Below are 8,262 nucleotides of genomic sequence, written 5' to 3' on the forward strand. Positions count from 1 at the left end.
TAAACATTTCCTGGAACCTCTGTTATGTAAAGTATGAACAGAGTTGGTAACATCCAATGAATTTTGGAAAGGAAAAGAATTTTGGCATAAACCCGATATCTTGCTGATCAGGCAAAGATACCAATAAGTAACCTTTTCTACTAGTAGATGGATGAATCCCCCACCGGTCATCACCCTGGCCACATAAGGACCTTGTGCTGGACCGCCACCCAGCCTCTTACGCGTTAATGGACTGCCACCCAGCCACTTACACTTTGATAGACCGTACCCCGGCCTATCGCTTATGTCGACTCAATTAGATGGGCTTACTTCCCGAACGTTGGGTAAATAATCAATTCATTTATTTTCTCAAAACAGCAACCACATTGCGAATGTAAAATGCACCACAGAGCTGGATCCCCCAGGTTTTGAGCGAGTATTTAAATCCCTTTTGAAAGGAAGATCTTAAATATAAAAAAATAAGTTTTGGGGTCCACTCTAACTTTAAAAAAATCATTTTGAAGACTCGAAAACATTTTTAAGAATGTTTGAAGTACTGCTTGATTTATTAAAATAAATCAGTCCCGATATATTAGAAAATATCTGAATATTATTATTTAAATAATATTCTCATAAAGATAATCCTTATAAAAATAATCGAAGTAGAAGTTTTAAAACTTATACTTGAAATGGATATTAAATAACCAAAGATATACTTATATGAAAGTACTATCTTTATTTGAATAATCGAAAATAAGTTTGATTATTGACACCTTATTCTTTAATAAAATAAAGAATATATTTCAGTAATAAGCGGAGTCATAATACCTCGAATGAATATTATAAATAATATTCATTAAATAAAATAAACGGAGTCATACATCCTCCAATGAATATCCAATTAATAATCATTAAATATAATAAACAGAGTCATAAGTCCTCGAATGAATATTAAAATAATATTCATTAAATAAAATAAAGTTATCGAATAAACCTTATTCGATTAATAGTTTGGAAAACTATAACCATATATATATAAATATATATATATATATAAAATGTACTCGGGATCCTCGACTCCCGGTTTTAGAAAATGTTTTCACCTTTGGGTCCCTATACTAAGGGTATATGCAAATTACCGCTATCCTCTAGCATAGGTATTATGCAATTGTAAGCATTTTAACCAACAGATATATAAATCAAGAATATGAAACAGGCATGCATATATACCATATCACATGCTACAATATATGGCAAGAATTTGCTAATAACAAATATGCAATTATCGCAAGATCATGCATATACACATATACATCACAACAACAGTTATACGGGTAGAAAACTTGCCTGAGGGACTGGGGGTGATAAAAGGCTCGGGACGAGTCTGGTAACCTATAAACAACAAGTAAGTTGGAATTAAACCAAAGTCACTTGTAAATCTATACTTTAACTAACTTAGACTCTAACGCTTGTTTTGCGCTTACTGATTCTCTTAAGTCACTCGAGTACCCTCGGCTCCATCATTTTTAATAATTTAACCATTACGAGTTTTAAGGCGATTCCTTCGCGAGTGTCTTACCAACTGCCTAACACTCTTACCATAATTGTTTCATACACTAATTAACCATTTTTGGTCTTTAACCTATGTTTTAATGTAAGGCGAGGGGAAAAGTTTCGTTCGCGAAATGCCGTTACTTGAAATGGTCGTTTCTCCTAAACCGTACATCGGAATCAAACGAACTACATATCAAAACGAAGCTCGTAACATGAACTATCTAAACATGGCAATGGTCATAATATAGCAGGGAGTTCTCGGGTCCAAATGTTATGAACAAAAGCAGTCTAAAGTAAATCGGACATTACGACGGCTATGTTTACGCGATTTCCCAAATTTAAACCATTCAAAAACCATCACAATTCAACCTCAACCCATTCATACAACCAAAGTCCATCCTTATCACATCATAACAGCCCCAATCAATTCAATATTAACATTTATACTTATGCCTAAGCTTGAATTTAACTATACTTAAGTTCTTTTAACCAAAACAACAAGATTCACCATTCCATTTCACTACCACTCCAACCCAAACTCTAAACCACAAGCATTAAGCTACTATATCACCATAATAATCAAAATCATCTTATTATACAAAGGAATCTAGGGTTTGGAGATGATATACCTTCCTTGAAGTGGTGGGAGTAGCTAGGAAGCCTGAAGAAGCCTTGAGAAGTCTTAGGGATGCTTGGATCTTAAAGGAAAACAAGAAAAATTCAAGTTAAAAACTTTGAAATCACTATTCATTGTCTTCTTCATTGATTTATTGAAGAAGATTGAGAATGAATGGGGTGCTTAAACTCATGATATAGCCATAACTATGCATAAAGATGATTAGAGAATTATCTTACCAATTTAGGAAGCCTTGATCTTGAGTTTTGAAATTTCTTGCTTCTTGAAAATGAAAAAGCCGAGAGCATGCTTTTGTTGAAGAGAATAAAAGTTTGTTTTGATGAGAAATGATTTGTTTGGCTTGGTTGATTGAATTAGGTTTGTTTTATTTTAGGTTAATTACCAATTTAACCTTGGTTTTGTGTGGTTAACAATCCACCACATTTCCTTCCTTCTTATGTCATGCTTATGTCAAGCTATGATGTCATCTTCCCCTCCTTGTCCTCTTCTCATTGGTTGGGTGACATCATCCTCTCTAATCCCTTTGATTAACTTCCTTAATTGTTTGCCTAATGACCGCTGATCTGTTATACGGTTCGCTTAACTTTCGTTTTCGTTTATCGTTTGAGGGATCATACCCGGGATCTTATTACTTAGGTTCCCTTAACCTTTCTCAATATATTATATTCCTTTTATGATCCTCTCTTATAATCCTTTAATTTAAATCATTTTTATCCTGTTACCTTAGACTCAATTCTTCCTGTATCTAGTGGATTTCCGGGAAAAATCAAAGTGTTCGGAATTGGATTCTAGCGATCTTTACATACACTTATATACCATATAGAGTACTAATAAAATCTCAGAATATCCATAATAGAACCCCTACATAGTGTGGCATGAAAATTTTTCTCATTTAGCAAAAACACTATTCACAAGGGTTACAAAAAGTTGAAAATTTTGGGGGTTATTACAGTCTCCCCTCCTTAAAAGGATTCCGTCCCGTAATCAAATAGAAAACAAATGGGGGTACTTTTCTAGCATCGCACTCTCTAGTTCCCAAGTTGATTCTTCCATATTATGATTCTGCCATAGCACTCTGACTAGCTTGATTACTTTGTTCCGAAGCACCTGCTCCTTCTTATCGATAATCCTTACTGGCTTCTCCATGTAAGTCAGATCTGGTTGCATATCCACCTGCTCGTACTCCACTATGTGTCTGACATCCCGATGATACTTCCTTAACATTGACACATGGAACACATTATGAACTTGTTGCAAGTTAGGGGGTAAGGCTAGCTCGTAAGCTAACATTCCAATCCGTCTTAATATCTCAAAAGGTCCAATGTATCTTGGGCTTAGTTTTCCTTTCTTTCCGAACCTCATTAATCCCTTCCAAGGGGATACCTTTAGCAGTACTAAGTCCCCGACTTCATATTCCTTGTCCTTTCGGGCTAAGTCTACATATTTCTTCTGTCTGTCTTGGGCTGCTACAAGCCGTCCTCTGATAAGATCCACTATGTCTTTGGTCCTTTGGACCACTTCGGGTTCGAGCATCTTCCGCTCTCCTAGTTCATCCCAGTATAAGGGAGATCGACACCTTCTTCCGTGCAGGGCCTCATAAGGCGGCATTCCGATGCTAGCATGAAAGCTATTGTTATAAGAAAACTCGATCAACGACAAGTGATCATCCCAACTTCCTTTAAGGTCTATTGCACAGACTCGCAACATATCCTCTAGTATCTGGATGGTCCTTTCACTCTGCCCATCCGTCTGGGGATGGTACGCGGTACTAATATTTAACTTGGTCCCCGCACATTCCTGAAAGCTCTTCCAAAATCTGGAGTTGAACCTTGGGTCTCGGTCTGAGACAATGGACGCTGGGACTCCATGTCGCGTCACTATTTCCTTAAGGTAAATGTCCACCAGTCTATCGACTGTGTATCTCTCATTGATAGGAATGAAATGGGCTGACTTTGTCAGTCGGTCTATAATTACCCATATGGCGTCATGATTGGCTTTCGTCCTTGGCAAGCCTACAACAAAATCCATCGCTATCTGTTCCCATTTCCACTCGGGAATCTCCAGGGGTCGTAAAAGTCCACTGGGTCTCTGGTGCTCTTCCTTTACTCTTTGGCAAGTCAAACATTTGTTTACCCATTCTGCTACGTCCCTCTTCATGTTGGGCCACCAGTAATATTCCTTCAAATCCCTATACATCTTGGTACTTCCTGGGTGAATGGAATACCTTGAACTATGGCTTTCATCCAAAATCTCATCTTTAAGTTCTTGAACATTCGGAACCCAAATCCGGTAGGAGTACCTCATTATCCCTTTATCATCTTTCTCAGTATGGATCTCCTCTCCAGTCATTGACTCTCTTCCTTCATTCATTATTTTCTCTTGGCACAATCTGATCTTTTCCAATAACTCTGGCTGCATTGAGATCTCAAAAAACTTTTCAGTTCCGGTTCCGGTTCCGGTTACCTTTACTTCTATTTCCATTCTCTCAAAATCCCTTATCAATTCTTCCGAAGTCGTTATCATTCTGAGTCTTTCCTTTCTACTAAGGGCGTCAGCCACCACATTGGCTTTCCCCGGATGATAGAGAATCTCACAATCATAGTCCTTGATTAGTTCTAACCATCTCCTCTGGCGCATGTTGAGCTCTTTCTGCGTAAATATGTACTTGAGGCTCTTATGGTCTGTGAAAATCTCGCACTTCTCTCCATACAAGTAGTGCCTCCAAATTTTTAAGGCAAATACTATTGCCGCGAGCTCAAGGTCATGAGTAGGATATCTAATCTCGTATTCCTTCAGTTGTTTCGATGCATACGCAATCACTTTACCGTACTGCATAAGCATACACCCTAATCCTTTGTGCGACGCGTCACTATATATCACAAAATCTCCTTTTCCGTCCGGCAATGCCAACACCGGGGCCGTTACCAACCTTTTCTTTAATTCTTGAAAACTGTTCTCGCATTTCTCCGTCCATTCAAACTTCTCTGTCTTACGAGTAAGTCGTGTCAAAGGGGCTGCGATCTTCGCAAAGTCCTGTACAAATCTACGATAGTAGCCGGCCAATCCTATGAAACTCCTTACCTCTGTGGGTGTGGTTGGCCTTTCCCAATTTGAGACCGCCTCTATCTTGGAGGGGTCGACCAATACTCCTTCTTTATTAATCACATGTCCTAAAAACTGTATTTCATTCCGCCAGAATTCACACTTCGAGAATTTGGCATACAACTGCTCCTCTCTGAGTATTCCTAGAGCTATCCTCAAATGCTCTGCATGTTCTGCCTCAGTCCTTGAGTAGATCAAAATATCATCGATAAAAACTATCACACACTTGCCCAAGTACTTCTTAAATACTCTATTCATTAAATCCATGAAAGCCGCTGGGGCGTTGGTTAATCCAAAGGACATTACCAAGAACTCATAATGCCCATACCTGGTACGGAACGCTGTCTTGGAAATATCTTCGGGTTTAATCTTTAGTTGGTGATATCCAGTTCTCATGTCAATCTTGGAAAAATAAACAGCATCCTTTAGCTGGTCGAACAGATCGTCTATTCTAGGTAATGGGTACCTGTTCTTTATGGTTAGCTTGTTCAACTCTCGATAGTCTATGCACAGCCTCATGCTCCCATCTTTCTTCTTAACAAATAAAACTGGTGCTCCCCACGAAGACACATTGGGTCTTATCATACCCTTATCCAAGAGTTCCTGCAATTGGATAGCTAATTCCTTCATTTCTAATGGGGCTAATCGGTAAGGTGCTTTTGAAACTGGCGCCGTCCCTAGGGCCAACTCAATAGCAAATTCAATCACTCTATCGAGTGGTAATCCCGGAAGGTCTTGTGGGAATACGTCTTCAAATTCGTTTACTACCGGAATATCTTGTAAGTTGGGCACCTCCTTCTGCGTGTCCACCACATAGGCTAGGTAGGCCTCATTTCCTTTTCGTAGCATCCTTCTGGCCTGGGCCATAGTCAAAAATTTATGCATCTGCCTCTTTCCTCTATAAATAACTTCTTTCTTCCCGGGGATATTTAGCTTAACTTTCTTCCCTTTACAGTCTATCTGAGCATCATTGCTAGATAGCCAGTCCATTCCCAAAATTACATCAAACTCCCCTAATTTAAAAGGAATCAGATCAACACTAAAAGATTGCTCCCCTATGTCTATCTCACAGGCGGGGTGAATCTGGTTAACAGGAATAATTTCATGATTGGCTATTTCTACTTGTAAGGGTTCTATCAAGGATTCAGCTTTAAGTCTTAATTTACGCACAAAGTCCCTTGATATAAAAGATTTAGTTGCTCCCGAATCAAATAAAATGTTTGCACTGACTGAATTTAGAGAAAGGGTACCTGCTATCACATCTGAATCTTTCATAGCATCCTGGACTGTCATGTTGAAAGTCCTTGCAGTAGGTGGCTTATTGGAAGCAGCCCTGCTTGCTCCCGAAGCTGCTGGTTTGTTCATTGGGCATTCCCTCTTCCAATGACCCGGGCGTCCACACTGATGACAAGTGGTGGTTGGGCGGGTAATGGGGGTTGGCGAAGTGCACTTGTCCGAATAGTGACCCTCTCGACCACACTTGAAGCAGATTACCGGCTTTCCTTTACACTCCCCAGAATGCATCCTTCCACAAGTGTTACAGGCTGGAAATGGGGGTCGAGACTGGTTGGAATAGGACTTTCTTGACTTCTGGCCACTCTGGCTCACATTCACGCTCATGGGCCGCTTAAACCCAGTGTTCCTTCCCGGTAGGGACACTGCTCCTCGATTAAATCTAGTTGGGAAGCTCCTTCCTGCGGAACCTCCACCCATGCTCATACTTTTCCTCTTTATTCCCTTCTTCTCCCTTTCCTTCTGCATCTGTTCACTTCCGGCTTCTACAATCGTTGCCTTTTGCACCAGAGTGGTATAATCCGTAAGCTCAAGGATTGCCACCCTATTCTGAATCCACGGTTTCAGTCCCTGCTGAAACCTCCTAGCTTTCTTTTCCTCGGTGCTCACAAACTCCGGCACAAACCTTGATAACTCAGTAAATTTCGCTTCGTACTCTGCTACAGACAAGTTATTCTGCTTTAGCTCCAAGAACTTGAGCTCCATATGGTTTTCCATAAACCTCGGGAAATACCTTCCCAGAAACAACTGACTGAATCTCTCCCAAGTTATAATAGCATATGTCTCCATGTTTTTCTTGGCCTCCCACCAGTAGTTAGCCTCTCCTTTTAGAAGGTAGGTAGCAAATACAGTCTTCTGTGCCTCATCGGTACTCAGAATCTCAAAGGATTTCTCCATTTCCTTTAACCATGCCCTTGCCTCAACTGGGTCGGCTGGTCCGTGGAACTCGGGGGGCTTAAGGGACTTAAAAGCCCTGAAAGAGTTTGCCACAACATTGTTATTTCCTTGAGGGGGTGGGTTGGGTTGACGTTCCAAATTATGCCTTAGGAGTTGCAGGAACTGGCCTATGGGATCCATGCCTGGGTTTGGTACTGGTTGCTCAACCTCAGTTTCTCCTTCTTCAGCCTCTATCTCAAATCCCTCAACATCATATGTTTCATCTTCCTCTTCATACAGGGAGTCATCCTGTTCCACATAATCCTCGTCTTCCTCTTCACTGTGTTCCTGGTTTCTATTGTCCTGATTATGGCTTCCCTGGTCCTCAGATCCAGGGTTCGCCCTAGTTCCAATCTTTCTTGGCAGCATGATACTGATAATAAAAAAAAATTATTGGGAAATTCAATATTAGGTCACAATCATATCCAACATTGTGCCTTGCACAGCTCTATAATGGGGAGAATGTATATCGCAATTCTATTATTTTATGACAGTTCTAATACGAAGTGAAGTAATAATAATGATAAAAACAGTGACCTCGTCACTAAGGAACTGAACCGAAAGGAAACAAATATATACATAATGCGAGAAATATATAGTTTAATCTGGTCAAAAGTACAACAGTGCTACAACCATCTGTCCCAAAAGTGATACACAAGAGTCTATCTGTCTAGTCAGAAAAAGGGATGCTATATACAAGTCAACTATCCCGGAAAATTGGCTCTTACTAAGGCCTCGGCTAACTAGACAACTAGACTATC

The sequence above is a fragment of the Apium graveolens genome, unplaced genomic scaffold, assembly GCF_009905375.1.
Source record: "Apium graveolens cultivar Ventura unplaced genomic scaffold, ASM990537v1 ctg2247, whole genome shotgun sequence".
NCBI lineage: Eukaryota > Viridiplantae > Streptophyta > Magnoliopsida > Apiales > Apiaceae > Apium > Apium graveolens.